The sequence below is a fragment of the Pteropus vampyrus genome, unplaced genomic scaffold, assembly GCF_000151845.1.
Source record: "Pteropus vampyrus isolate Shadow unplaced genomic scaffold, Pvam_2.0 Scaffold358, whole genome shotgun sequence".
NCBI classification, from domain to species: domain Eukaryota; kingdom Metazoa; phylum Chordata; class Mammalia; order Chiroptera; family Pteropodidae; genus Pteropus; species Pteropus vampyrus.
The window spans coordinates 1,082,062-1,097,610 of NW_011889139.1; the positions used below are offsets into that span (position 1 = coordinate 1,082,062).

Genomic DNA, 15,549 nt, shown 5'->3' on the forward strand with positions numbered 1-15,549 from the left:
GAATAATAAATATTTGAGGGCAAAGGGAGGGAGGAAGATACTGAAGTACAAAATACGAAAGTAAATATAACTATACAGCAACTGATGACTGCATAAAAAATGTGGTATATTTATTTAATGGAATATTATTGACCATAAAAAGGAATGAAGCACTGAGATATGCTTCCTTACGGATGAACCATGGAAATAATATGCTAAGTGCAAGAAGTCAGACATAAAAGACCACACACTGCATGATTCCGTGTAAGTGAAATCTCTAGAAAAGGCAAACCCACGGAACAGGAAGTAGATTAGTGGTTGCCAGGGCCTGGGGTAAGGGGCAATGGTGAGTGATTGCTAATGGGTATAGGATTTCTTTTGGGGAGGGGGAGTGTCAAGGAAAATGCTCTGCTATTAGATAGGGTGATAGATACAAACCTTGTGAATAGACTAAAAACCCAAATTGTCCTCTTTAAAAGGGTGCATTTATGGTGTGTGAATTACATAACAAACTAAAAAATAAAATAAAGTGAAAATGTTAAAAAGTAAATACAACCTAATCTGCACCATCAAGGAACTCATGGTGTATTGGGGGAGAGAATTTCAGTACCAGTGACTGTAAATCTTTCTTTTCCTTGGGGGCAGGAGCATGATAGTTTTATTCACCATTGTATTCCTGGCACCCAGCTCCTAGCCTTTAACAGGCTCTCAAGAAGTACTTGATGAATTAAAAAATAAATGTGATGTGTTAAGTCCTATGCCAGCTATGGAGTCACAGAAAAGAGGCTGAAGATGTTCAGGAAAACCTAGGATGCTCAGAAAAAGCTCAGGCTGTGATGTGGACAAGATTTACTGTACAATAACACCATAAAGGTTGTCAGAACCCTCTGGAGTGACTAACCCATGCAGTCCTGAGTCCCCAAGCAAGGCCCTGCAAGGTACCTCATTGTAGCTCACTGCCCACTCCATGTGCCTGGGACCCTTTCCTCTTGCATACCCACAAACTCGTGGAGGAAGCTTGAGCCAGTGTAGAGCAGCTCTGCTCTGCCCAGGAGCCCACAGCCTAGAGAAAGGGATGTGTATGTATACACACCCCGCAACCCACAGCTTCCGATACAGTGTGCTGAGAGCGAGAACAGAGGCATGTGTGAAGGCGGTGGGAGCCTGGAGGGAACAGCTCATGGATCTGGGTGGAGGCAGGTCATAGAAGCTTTCCCAGCATGACATCATCTCAGCATGAGGGAATTTGAAGCATGAGGAATGGATTGATTCTGAAACACTGTTTCTGGGTTGGTATATCTCCACCTGTTCCTCTCATAAATGGTTGATAGTTTTTTTGTTCCTTCTTCCCAGGGGAGCTCCATAGAGCCTTAGATACAGGCATATCTCATTGTATTGTTTTGCTTTATTGCGCTTCACAGATGTTGCATTTTTTACAAATTGAAGGCAAGACCCTCCACCAGCAAAAAGATAATGACTCACTTAATTACGATACTTGCTTTATTGTGGTGATCTGGAACTGAACCCACAATATCTCCGAGGTGTGACTGTTCAGTTTTTAATGTCATCCCTGAAGCCCCAGTAGGACTCCCAAGGTGATTCAGCTACTCAAAGGTAAGTGCCATGAAAAATGAAAACTACTTTTGACTTTTAGAGCCAGCCAAAAGGAAGTGAATTTTTTGAAATCTGGTTTCAAGGACTTCAAAATACCAGGCCGTGTGGCTGGAAATTGAGTGTCATTGACATGTGAGGGACTTGGCAGAGAGCTCTCCATTGCAAGCATGAGCTTAGAGGAGAAAGAATTCTGCAGAACTATGCATCGTAGCCTTGGCAGAATATCTGAGTAGGAAGAGCAAAAGATTTGCAGTCAGACAAAGCTGGGTGTGAAAAACAGTCCTGCCACTTACCAGCTGTGTCATCTTAGAAAATACAAAATCTGAGCCTCAGTTTCTTTGTGTATAACATGGGAACATAGTCTCTAGCCCGCTGGGTTGCTTCGGCAATTCAAAAAGACAACGTATGGGAACCATCCAGATCAATGTCTGGCAATTAAGAGACCCTCAATAAATTGCAGGTATTATTTCATTATTATCACAATTGCCATTACAATTATATAGAAATACCTTGTCAATTTGGATGGTATTTGAAAATATATTTTCATCCCCAAATTCCCACTCACCCGCTAGCTTATTTTTAAACCTCTCCAAAGAACGAATTGAGCTCTGGGTTTTTATCCTGGCTAAATTTTAAACAAAGTGTCTATACCGTTTCATAATGAGTATTCGTGATGAAATCACAGAACCACAGAAACTGGAGACAGGGAAGCTCCTGTGCCTTTCAGCCTTGTCTACAAAACAAAACAAAATAAAACGAAGAGCCTCTCTGTCTCAGTGGATATGCAGAGGATGACAGATTTTATCCCTAACGTATCTCAAGCTTTAAAGTGAAATCTGATTTTATTGTCCATCTCTTAATAAGTTTTCAGCATTGCACAATGCACTACTTTAAGGTAACACCATGTAGATGTATAAACTCACATGGTTTAAACAGAAGGAAAAGACGAGAAGGAGGGGGTGGGAGAGAGGAAGGGGAAGGCACAGGTGATTCCAGTGAGCAGCCAGAGACCCACTGGAAGGTGCCGATTCCCTTTTGCACTTAACTCCACACCGCCTTGGTAAAATGATAAATAGGAGATACCTGCTTTCTTGTATCTCCCTACAGGTTCAATTGGGTTTTACAAAATTGCACCAACTGACATTTACTGCACTTGATAGATACTTCTGGATGCCATGTGCTTATTGTAAAACAATCACTAGCAATGCTAGGAACTACAATAGATGAAGGACAAAGCTGTTTAATTCACATTTACATGTTAACAGAGCCCAAGGCCTCAGCCGGGTGAGTGTTGCTATTTAAACACTGGGCGGCTTACCAGGGATTTCACATATTCGCTGGACTCTCTAAGCTGCTGATCTGATCACAGACACCACATCCAAAGAAGTAAGTTAAAAAATTTTAAAGAATTTTTAAAATTAAAGCAGAATTGTTTCTTTTCAGCTTTCACGCAATGCTGGTTTCAGGTTGTCTTGGAGATGGTTCTTGGTGTGCTCTTTGTTCATGTAACCGCTAGATGGTGCACATTACAAAACATTAGCCCTGCAGTGGGGCTGCATTTTCACTTTGCAACGACTAGAAGGGAATCAGAGGTAAGGCTGCTAGATTTAGCAAATAAAAAAAGATTCCCAGTTAAACTTGAATTTCAGATAAACAAATATTGCACGGAACACACTTATACTAACAAAATTACATGTTTTTTTTTTTATCTGAAATTCAAATTTAACTGGGTATCCTGTATTTTACCTGGGTCCTAAGTAGCACCATGTTTAGACAGCCTCATAAGAAAGGTCAAACAATGACACACTTTAGAAATTTTTGTTCTGTGAGATAACTGAATTCCTTAGGTCGATACATGGATAAACATGAAAAGGAAAAGAGCCTGCATTTTTCAGATTTTCCTTATAACCCCCAAGTCATAACGGTCCTAGAGAGGAAGCTGAGCACTTCTCCAAGGGAGGGGAGGGGAGAGGAGGAATCAAGATAGTGAGTCATCCTTACTCCCCTGCTGAGAGGTTCCCACTCCGGGGAACTCTGCCCATCTGCATGGATTTATTCCACACACCTTACTGAATCCCTTCTGCATGCCAGGTGCTGCAGATAAAAACACCACATTATTTTACAAGTGAGGAACTAGACTCAGCGTTCCCAAGACAACATAGCAAGTAATGCAGCTGAGATTTTAACCTAAGCAGTCTGACTAAGAGAAGCCATTCTAGAAACTTCGACAATGATTAAAATGCAGTCCCTCCTCTCAGAGAGATCATAATCTAGTGAGAACAGATAAATAAATAATAAGAGGCAGATGATACTGGAGGTGAGCAACAGAGAGAAATCATGCAGTAGAATCACAGAGACTTAAGCCAGTGGTGGGTGGGAAGAGAGCACAGGGTGGCCAAGGAAGGTTTCCCCAAGATAATGAGGTTTGAAAAACAAGGAAGAATCTACCAGGGAAAGAGAAGAGGAAGGGTTTCCTTGCTGAGAGAGAACAGCGGATAAACAGGCTCCAATGTGGCAAGTAGCTTTAGAAGTCTGTTGAAAGGTCAGTGATTGGAGCCGAGGGACTGAGTGGCCACGCCGAGTGGTGAGAATTGGGCGGGGGTCAGTAACGAAGGGCCTTTTATATTGCGATGAACGTTGAATTTTATTCTGAAACTTATGGGGAGCCATCAAAGGATTTTAAACTGAGGGGGGAAGCTAATCTAAAACTTTATCAAGTTTACATGAGCGACATTGTGGAAAATGGATTGGAAGGGGCACAAATAGCAGCTGAAAATACTCAGAACATCTTCCAGACCTGCTCCAGTCTGACCCAGTTGTTCCCCCCGGGAACCCACACTTGCTCTCACGGTGGCTCTTCTCATCATCTTCCTGGGTCGGCTCCTCTCTCCCTCTTGCCCTCCTCACCTTCTTCGAGTAGATCGCCATGTAAAAATCCTAAGAAACTTTGCTTTATAGGTAAAAGTTCTTGTAAGTCGGAAATGACTTTATTCTGCCCTCACTCTCGATTGAGAGAATTCTAGGTTGAAGAACGTTTTCCCTCAGAACTTCATAGCCACTGCTCCATTGTCTGGAGTGATATCAGTCTGTTCTTCCCTTTGATCTCACATTCGAAAGAATTATCTTGTGCTCCGCATCTTCTTGAACATTGTACTTCAGCCGCGCTGGCCTTCTTGTTGTACCTTGAATGTGTCAAGCTTTTATCTACCTACTTGTTTCCTCTTCCTGGAATTTTCTTCCCCAACTCCACTCGTGGCTGTTTCACTAATCAGGTCTGAGCTCAAATGTCAGCTCTTAGAGAGGCCTTCCCTTAGCAATGCAGATAAACTAGCAAATACTGGATGGGCAAAAAGTGTTTATTGAATTAATTAAAATTAACTAATTAGTTAATAAGTTGGATTCTATAGGAGAATTTCATAAAGGAGTTTGTATTCGGCCAAATTCATAATCTTATTCATTTTAAATTGGCTATCCACATGGAAAAAAGTGAATCTCAAATTCCTACTTCATCTAATACATACAAATTTATTCAGATGCCTTATAAATCTAAATGTAAAAGAAAAACTAATAAATATTCTAAAATAAAATATGAAATGTCTTCATGACCTTGGAGGATGGCAGATTCTTAAACAGAACACAAAAAGTATTAACCATTAAAATAAAACAATAAACTGGACTAGATTAAAATTTAAAACTTCTGTTCATCAAAAGACACCACTGAGTGCAAAGGTAAATGAGAAAAGATATTTGCAATATACAGCACACAAAGGACTCGTTTGTAGAATATATAAAGGACTTGCACATTTAAAAAGAAAAAAAGAAAACCTAATAGAAAAACAGGCAAAAGACTTGAACAGACTCCCCACAAAAGAAGATATCCAAGCGGCTAATAAACATGAAAATAGTGCTCAATTTCACTATTCATCAAAGAAATATGAAAGATTTTTTTCTACGATTCCGTTTTTATAAAATTCCATTTTATAAAATTTTTATAAAATTATGAACCATTTTATAAAATGGGTTTAAAGCCAAGGTGTTAGTTATCATTGCTTTTTATTGTGAGTAAGTGGGGATTGGGGGACTGGGTAGAACTGGGAGAGAGCACAAAGGGAATTTCTGGGTGCTGGTAATGTTTTAGCTTTTGATCTAAGTGCTGGTTACGTAGGTATATGTAGAGTTTGTGAAATTTATTAATCTGTACACTTATGATGTGTTCACTTTCCTGTAGGCATATCTCAATTAAGTTTGCCAAAAAAATTATTGTTGTGGGGATTAAATAACATAAGTTAAAGAACTCAGTTCAGTTCCTATTACATGAAGGTACTTATTAAATGTTAAATTCATAGTATTAATAGTGCCCAGTAAGCATGATGAGCCAAAGTGAGACACTCACTCATTTAGCAGTACAAAAAGTAAATTAAAAAAATTGGGTCACACCCATTGGGATGGCTAGTATCAAAAACAAAAACCAAACAACAAAAAAAAAAGCAGGAAATAAGTATTGGCAAGGATGCGGAGAAATTGGAAACCTTGTGCAATGCTGATGGGAATGTAAAATGGATTATGGTTCCTCAAAAAATTAAACATGGAATTAGCATATAATCCAGCAATTCCACTTCTGAATATGTACGCAAAATAATTGAAAGCATGAACTTGAACATATATTTGTACACCAAAGTTCAAAGCAGCATTATTCACAGTAGCCAAAAGATGGAAACAACACAAATGTTCCTGAATGAACAAATGGATAAACAAAATATAGAATGTATATACAATAAAATATTATTCAGATTTAGGAAGGTATGAAATTCCAACATATACGACAACATGGATGAATCTTGAAGACATTATGCTAAGTGAAATAAGCAAAAGAACACAAAAAGACAAATATTGTTACCAAAAAAAAATTATCCCCTGTGCTCTGCATATCATCTTTTTTTCATAAATTAATAAATTAAGTGATCTATACATGTTGGTCTATTTCTAGACTATTCTATTAGCCTATACGTCTAATCTTGGGCCAAAATATCACACTGTCTTAGTTACACTGGCTTTACAATAAGGCAAGTTACACGGTAGTGTGAGCCTTCTTGCTCATTCTTCTTCAAGATTGTCTTGGCTATTCTTGGCCTTTTGTATTTCTATATACAGTTTAGACTTACTCTGCTTATCGATTTCCATTTTAAATAAACATGCTGGGATTACACTGAATCTATTAATCAATTTGAAGACAGTTACAGTTCTTTGAATTAAAAACTATTTTATCTCCAGTATAACGATGAGAAAACTGAGGTTTGGAGAGCTTAAGTAACTCGCCAAAGGTCACATGGGCAGGATTTAAACCCAATGCTGCACTTTTCTGTCTGGCTTCAGAGCCTTTACATTGAACCATTCCTTCCAAGTAGACTGAAGTATTTCTATTCTATCACCACATGGATATGAAGCCCCTGAGGACAGAAAGTATGTCATCCATGTTTGTATCTCCTTAGCTCCTAGACAGTGTCCAGGACTAAGAAACTGCTCTATAAATATTCATTAAGGGATTTGTTAAATGATGAATGAGTCAGGGAGTGAATCACTAGCTTCCGAGAACCTAATCACATGCTGACAGTCAAATGCATTTGTATTCGCCCTACAGATACAAACACTCAAAGTAAACAAAACTAACATTGATTAAAGCAAAATTTTGTTTTGTTACATTTTAACCCCTAAGAGCCTAAGTCGTACCACAGTAAATCAGATTGAATGTAGAATTTTGTCCCTGAAGACGACATCAAAGGACAAATTTTGGCTGGGAACAGTCATAGTCCCTGACGTTCACCTAACTGCTATTTGATTTCCTCTCGGCCTCTATCCAGCTTGTTCTCATTTTGATCCAACTATCTTGACTAAACTGGATTAACTACATTGCCATGTGCTCAGCACTGCTAGGTATAAGGGGAGTTTGCTGGATTTGGGCTGCTCTGCATCTACTTCTTCTCCGTAACAGCACCCTACTTTCCTTTATTGGAATCATCTCTTCTGCATCAAGCATAGTCTGGTGGGTCCTACCTACTCCTAGCCACGAGGTAGGCAGATGACCCAAGGCTGACCAATCTGATGTTCCTTCCCTGGGACTGGAATCTTGAGCAGGGAACAAATAAACAGGGATTGGCTGCAGCACCATCCCCCTGGCCAGCACGGACCTGGTGCCTCCTCCAAGGGCATCACTGTTGAGGTTTCCTAACCATGATCCCCAGGCTCCCGTCCATTCTCAGAGACCCCAGTAGCCTTCTAATAAATGTATTTTCTGCTTAAATAGTTTAGTTCAGGTTGAAACCAAAAGTTTTTAACTGAAACATAATCTCATACCAGAAGTGGGATTTTGTAAGGCTAAGCAGAGACGTTTTGGTGAAGGGAAAGAACTGATATGAGAATTTAGTAATTCTTTGTTATGTTATAGTAAACAGCTGGTTAATCTATTGCCTGTTACACCTTGAGATTCAGGCTTTAACATTAAAAGGTATTGTAAGAGAATCTCACATCTTAGAGTGTGCCGATACTTTCTTCAGCGAGGTCTTCTAAGAAGGAGACAAACTGAACCCAGTCTATGCAACAGTGAGAGGGAAGAAAGTACAGATTTGCTAAGAGTTGTCTTTTTGCCAATGGCCTGCAGTTACAGTTGTCTGGGAATACAGTAAAATCTCAATTCTCTACCCTCAAGTTACAGTTAGCAGAAGAAAGGTGGGAACATAGGAACCCAACAGGAAATAAGATCAAGGCCTGGAAGAGACCCCTCCCAAGCACCCCCTGTTATGCCTTGAACAAAGAAGTCAACAGTCCCCTTGGGAAGATGCAGCAGGATGCAGTCTGCGAGCAGCACAGAAGAGTAGTTAGAGCAGGACTATAGAGCCAGGCTGCCTGGGTTTGAATCCCTGCTCTGCACTTAAGAGCAAGATCTTTACTACTCCATGACTAATTTTTGCAAAAGGAGAATAATGGTTCCTGTCTTATAGGGTTGCTGTGAGGATGAAACAAGTTAATACACACAAAACCTTTAAAACAGTGCCTGCCCCACAGTAAGTAATCCATAAATGTTACTCCTAATATTTTTGTTGTCATTGTGAGGAAGGGGTAGTTTTGTGAGTCATCCCCACCTAACCTGTCATTGTAGATTATTCTCAGGTAGAGGACAAGATAGAAATATTAAAGTGAGGGCAAAAGGGATGACCAGAGCACCTGGGCCTATTGCTAGGAGATAACTATTCTTAGGCAGGTTCTAGTTTCAAAGACCATGATCCAGTAAGATCTCTGACCCTTATTACTATTCATAGTGTTAGCCAGAAGCAAATTAACCGGAATCTCATTAACATTTTTTAAAATTTAATTTATTTGGGTAACATTGGTTAATAACGATATATTAGTTTAAGGTGTACAACTTTATAATACGACATCTGTGTATTCCATTGTGTGCTCACCACTCAAAGTCTAGTCTCCTCCCATCACCATATGTTTGACTCTCTTTATCCTTTTCATCTTCTACCCACCCTTTCTTCTCTGATAATCACCATACTGTTGCCTGTGTCTATGAGTTTGTTTGGTGTGTTTGTGTATTGCTTTTGTTTTATATCCCACATATGAGTGAGATCACATGGTTCTTGTTCTTTTCTGTCAGACTTATTTCACTTAGTTTGATATTATCAAGATCCATCCATGTTGCCACAACCCATTAATTTTTTTAGGGCATCATTTTGCCAAAGAAACCTCAAATCTGGCCCACAGTGGTCTGTGATCATGATTTCCAGACTCCCAAACTCATATCAGCAGGTAGAGAGCTGCTAAAACAGAACAGCCCCCAGAAGGACCATCCTCTTCAATGTACATGTCGTATGGCCCATGAAGGACAATCCACAGGAGAGATTTTTTTTTTTTCTGAAGAGACAAGCAGGGGCCACAGAGGGCAAAGGGCAAAGGGCGGCTTCCAGAGGGCAAACCTAGGGAAGATACATGCTTGCTGCCTGTGCAGGACGTCCATGTGATTCCTGGTAAAATATGACATGGGCTGTGGACTGGTGACCACTGACAGTTGTTTCCTTTTCTTTCCTTTTCCAAATGAGAGTTTTCTCCGCATTTACCCTGTTTTCTCTCCGTTCCTGTTTTCTGAGTACATCAGAGGTGATTCCATGTACCACTTAGCCTTTACACCACACAAGATCATAAGAGCTCCACATATGATGATTGCACATCACCCAGACAACCAGAATGAATGAAACTGTGGCTCATCGCTTTTGGGAAAAGAGGTTTTTTATATTTATGTAGAGAGTGGGAACTTTTGAAGGTATATTTAAGGGAATATAGGTGAATATAGGTGAATATTGAATAGTTAAAAGGGGTGGACTGTACTGGATCGATGTTGTTTTTGCAACTCAGCATCCACTCACTTTTCTTCTGATAAAAATAACTCGTCCAAATGTGATTTGTTTGGCATTGTGAAAATTCCTCCAAATCCGGGTATGGGCCTTGATTTCTTTTTGGCCAATCGGCATATCTCATCCCCTGGCTATGTAAAGAAAGCCAATGCAATTTGATACGTATGTTAAGTCTGGAAAAAGAAGAGTTCTTCACTCCTCTCTCTCCATCTCTCTTCCACAGAAGTTACTGGAAAGCAGACGGCGCCCCCCCTTCCTCTGCATGGTGTCTGTTAAGATACGAGACTTGTAGACACTGTGGGAGATGAGGAGGAGCTGGCCCTTGGTGACATTGTTTAATTCTAGCCCTCATCTCAATCAGCATAAGAAGTTCCAACAGGTACATTAGCAGGATTGGTGCTTTTATCTTTTAATAAGAAATCCGTTATTTATCAAGAGCTTTGTGGTTTACATAGCATTTGCCTGGACAGATCTCCTGATCTTGTCGCCTCCCCTGTAGGGCCGGCCAAACTTGCATTATTATCCTCCATTTATTAGATGAAGAAACTGGGTTGGAGAGATTCTGCTTTTCTCAGACACCCAGCCCGTAATTAGAGGAGCTGGAGCTTGAACCCAGGTGTGCCTCCAGGAAAAAATCTCATATTGCAGCAGGAGTTCCACAGCAGCCATCACAAAACATAGCAAGTAAAAGCAGACAGACATGCACCCAACCCACCTGCTTTCCTCTTAGCCTCAAATTCTCAACAGCAGTGCCTGGATTTCAAATCCTGAGCACCAGCACAGTTGCTTCTGCGGGAGGGGAAGTGACTTCGTTTGAGATATTTCTGGTGCAGTCAAGCGGGAGGTCATTTTTTTTGTGTGTGGTTTCATTGATTTTATGATGAGGGAGTCTGTGATCTTAGTTGGAAATATTTATACTTTAAAGAGAGAAACCCAGGGGACTCAGTCGTGTCTGTAGGCCAGTCACTCCCAGGGACCTTCTTAATTTAGCGATTCCTCCCTTCCATCCCCCCTCCTGTCACTCTTCCTTTATACAGGGCGGGGCTGAGTGGGTGATGAATTTATGAGACTGGAGCTCCAGAGCCCACGTGGAGGAGTAAATTACAAGTGACTATACTTCCTGGATGGGCCAGCCTTCTTAGCCCTGGCGACACTTCAAAGCTTCCAGAAAATTCCCCAAGAAGAACAGCCAGTCTCCGCGGGGCTCTGTGTAGCCCTCTGATGGCTCTGTTAGACAACTGTCCGAGTATTCTCCAATGTCTGTGGGCTTTTGTTCACTTGTTTGCACATCCCTCTTTGGCAGTTAGCCATGCTCTTTGGCAGAAAGAGACACTGAAGCACAGGGAGGCCAAGGCTGTGAACCCAGCAGGCTTGGGAGCTGAACTCCAGCTGTCGGTCTGGAATTCCATCTACCTGCCCTACATACCTGAAGGGCCAGGATTGTGCTTATCTACCTTTGAATCCCCATTTCTAGCACAAATTATGGCAATAGCTGGAGCTTAATACCTTTTTGTGGAAAGAATGGACAACTTTGCTGTCCTGTTCTTTATGCCAAATTTGATTAAAGCCCAATTCGAATCCTATAGGCCACAGAGAACAAAGAAGGTTTGACGTTCATAGATGTTGGATAGTGTCCAAACTGATTCCTTAGTAACTTCTAGGCGCCAAAATAAAAACATGTTACTAAAATTGCTGTACAATTTATGAAGCCTTTTTACTTATATCTTGTCATTATCCCTGTAACAACTCATCCCTATAACAGCTGGCATAGCTGTGCCCATCTCAGAGATGAGGAAACAAAAACAGAGAGGTTGGGTAATTCACCACAGTCACACAGCTGATACGTGACAAAGCCAGGACGCAAACCCCTGTCTTTCCATTCTGAGTTCAGTGTTCTTTCCACTGTATCGTACCAAGGGCTATGTTTTTGTTCCTGCCTTCTGTGGGGCCCCAGAAGGGCTACTGGAGATAGAAGAAGGTGAAATCAAGGTTAGGAAATCCCTGATTTTGCCTGGGGCAATGGAGAAGAAAGATGAAGGTTTTCTCCATGGTTCACTCATTTCCTGAGCATCTAGTACATGCCAGTCTCCATGATTGACACGTACCTGCTTCCAGGGGAAGATTTACAGGGAAGCTGAAGCTTTGGGCCCCTCCTTTATGCAGACTCCGGCTCTGGGTCATGAGTGCCTTCAATTAACTACACAGAAACACTTGAAATATCCTGAGTTCATATATAAGAGAAACCTGATAGAGGTTTTCCAAATTTGACAACAACCCTAAAAAAGTACCTGATATTATAAATGAGTTGTGAAGCTGAATAATAAGCTCTCAATAATAAAAAACAAATTTTAATCAAGCATACTAAGGAAGACAGAATTATCTTTCTCTTTTGACTATGGAAAATATTACAAAATTGTTGTCATGTTGAGGAGTGATCAAAAAGTATGCAGGCAAAACATAGCAAAGTAAGTATTTTAAAGAGATATGTTTAGGTAGTTAATTTTTTTAATTGTCATTTTCTTCTTGATTTTGTGATATTTATGTTATTTGTCAGCTTTTAAAATGTGTTGTTTTTGCCATTTCTAATTCTAAATCAATGTTCATTTTGTAGTTAACTTATAATTGTAATTTCCATTCTTTTTTCTTAAAGAGGGCCCTGTCAAAACGTAAAAGTGTCAGGCCCCATACAATTTGGGTCTGTCCCTGCATGGGTAATCTCATTTAAATGTTATAATAACTCTATAAGAATTACTATTGTTATCTTCATGTTACTGATGAAGAAAGTAAGGTTTAGAGATGATCCTTTTGCCCCAGATCCTGCAAACTAGAAAGGAGTAAAACCTGGTTTCAAACTATAATTTGACTCAAAGCCCATGTTTTTCTCACCATGTTACTACCGGAACTACCCTTTGTGAAAATTCATCCATGGTCCAACCACTTAATGTTTTGGGAAACTGCAGTTTAAAAATCCGTTCACAAATCCTTCGATGCTCTTCTCTCCCCATCTCCTCTCCCCTTGAGTACAGGTTGGAGTTAGTGACTTTCTTCTCACAAATGAATGTGGAGGAAATGGTGATGTATGATTGGGTCTTAAAAGGCACCATGGCTTCCCTCTGGCTTTCTCCCTCGTGGATCCCTCATTTCAGGAGTTGACTCTCACGAAGACATTCAACCAGTCCTATGGAGAGATCCTCATGGCGAGGAACTGAAGCCTTGTGCAACAGCCATGTGACGAGCCATCTTGAAAGCAGACTTTCTGGCCCCAGTCAAGCCTTCAGATAACTGCAGCCTGGCCAACATCTTGACTGCAATATCTTGAGAGACTCTGATCCATGGAAGAAGCAGTGTGGCTTCAGGAATTAAGCCTCAACTCCAAATGTCCTTAATCCTCATAGGCCCTTCCTTTCACCCACAAGGTGCAGAAACAAGCTGTGCTACATGCTCTGGAACCAGAAACTTGATCTGCATGCCATTGGCCAATTCTGTGAGGTCTGAGGACACCACGAAAACAACCAAAGATACTTGGTCCGAGGAAAAGGGATGCACACAGAGGCTTCAGGAGGCCACTCCATGTATTCTGAGGGGAACCCTCATGCCTGTGCTGCTCTTTTGTATGGGGACAAACCACAGGGCTCTGCACAAGCAGATAGAATTGACAGTGACTCAGAGACAGGGAACTGCTCTATGCAGCAACTGGGATTTGTTGGGGGCTCCAGAGCCTGACCTAAAGTGAGGGACTTTATGGGAAAGATGCCGAGACAAGGCTTTGCAAGCTCGTCTGGTGGCCCTATTTGAAACAGTCTTCTCTCTGCCCTCAAATCAGCTGTTTCCAGGCAGGGTGCGTCTCCCTCTGCAGGATCTTCAGGGCCAGGCTTGCCAACACCAAGCAGAATACAAAGAGCCCCGAGAGAGATCAGATTTCTTTTTCCCACTTAGGAAGTAAGCTCTTCTGATTTCAAAAGAATACATTTCCTTGCCCATTAAAAAAAAAATCTCCAAATGCTGCTTCAGGCTGACAAATCCAGCTGAATCATTATTGACATTTAGTGTTTGTCCAGGACATTCAGGTCATTTTTGTCTGGGATTTAGAGTTTTCCCAGGGTGAGGGCCTTTCAGTGCTAAAATGGGGACAATCCTAGGCAAGTAGGACAGTTGGTCACCTATTGGCATTTAATAAGTGGGAAGCCACGTAAATCCAGTATTTTTTAAATAAAAAGTTAATGATATTATTTATCACTCACCCTCAGGAAAGCATATTTTAGCAAGAAATAAAACTCTTTGTACTGGATGTCTTCAGGAAGGCCCAGAGCTCTTTTGGGAGGAGGAAGTGGAAAGAGGGAAGGACATAGTTCTGCTTTCTAGACTTGTCGTCTTTACCTTAAATATGAGTTCTTATCAGTAGCCCTTGCAAATGATAACTCACCTGGAGGACTGTGCTCTTCTAGAAAGACAAGGTAAGAGGTAAGTTGTTCTGTGACTAAACACGTTGATAAAGGAGAAAGCTGCTTAATTTAAAATGCAAGCAATGATCTCCAAAGGACTAAGATCCCTTTTACTTCCAACTGCCCTCACACCAGGGCACATTTGCTCACATGTCAGTGCTCAGGGAACAACCTGCAGGACCACGTCGGGCACACATACCAGCCATTCCTGCTCTGCGATCTGGTCCCCAGGACTCGCTGGACATCCAGCTCGAGTGGGGAGCAGGATCTAGTGTTCCATTTCTTAGGGGATCTCTGCATGCCTCTTTCCCTCCTCACTCTCCAGGTCCCTGGGGGCAGGAAAACTGGCTCTAATTCAACAGGTTTGTTTATGTCCTGAGTTACTTCACAACCACTTGTTTTGAGTTTCAAAACTAAAGCTTTCTCCGCTCTTTGCAAAAAATCCCTCCCCTCCAACCGGGTGTGTGTGGCTGATCCTAAATGTCAGAAGGGTCAAGCAAGGAATAACAGAAATATCAAGGGAACAAAACCACCAGTTAACATTGCATTATAATACCTCGCTTTCAACATCGCCATTATTATTTCTACATCCCAGGCCCTGTGAATAAACACTTTTCATGCATTATTAACATTCACAATACCTCTTTGACATACGTACATACACACGTAGGAATAATAATAGCACCCACCTCATAGATGGTTGGGAAGATTAAAATGAATTAAAAGGCTTCAAATGCAAATGCTTGGAACAATTTCTGGCAAAGAACGAGTGCCATGTGAAATATTAGCCATTATTTTTATTGCAATAATTTCATATTTGTCTTTTTCTTTACACACATTATAGGGTAAAGACAATGTTTTAAAAGCTTATTTCTGTATCTTTAGCACATGCCAGGGTCTGGGACATAGTAGCTATTCGGTATATGTTGAATTTTAATTGAATGAACAAACGGTTGTGTTTTGTTCTGTCTCTTAATAAAAATTCAGATTTGATGCAGTGAAGTCACTTGACTTCTTCTCACCCTCCCCCATCCCCTGCAGAAAGTTATATTCTTTGGAATGTCAGAGATGGAAAAGACCTGGGGGATCATCTGGTCTAACCTCAG

At 40.9% G+C, this 15,549-nt stretch overlaps 1 long non-coding RNA gene across 4 annotated transcripts; it reads left to right on the forward strand.

The window, feature by feature from the left end:
- Positions 1-740: 740 nt before the first annotated feature.
- On the forward strand, positions 741-14,230 carry LOC105304986. Of its 4 annotated transcripts, none has more exons than XR_002777045.1 (6): positions 741-1,268; positions 1,401-1,593; positions 2,859-2,979; positions 9,690-9,872; positions 10,225-10,380; positions 13,028-14,230. It is a non-coding gene; the product is annotated as an uncharacterized LOC105304986 (long non-coding RNA). The 4 variants fall into 4 exon arrangements; XR_002777044.1 differs by lacking the exon at positions 9,690-9,872 and adding an exon at positions 8,589-8,651 and having other exon boundaries at positions 746-1,268; XR_897047.2 differs by lacking the exon at positions 9,690-9,872 and having other exon boundaries at positions 751-1,268.
- Positions 14,231-15,549: the final 1,319 nt, after the last annotated feature.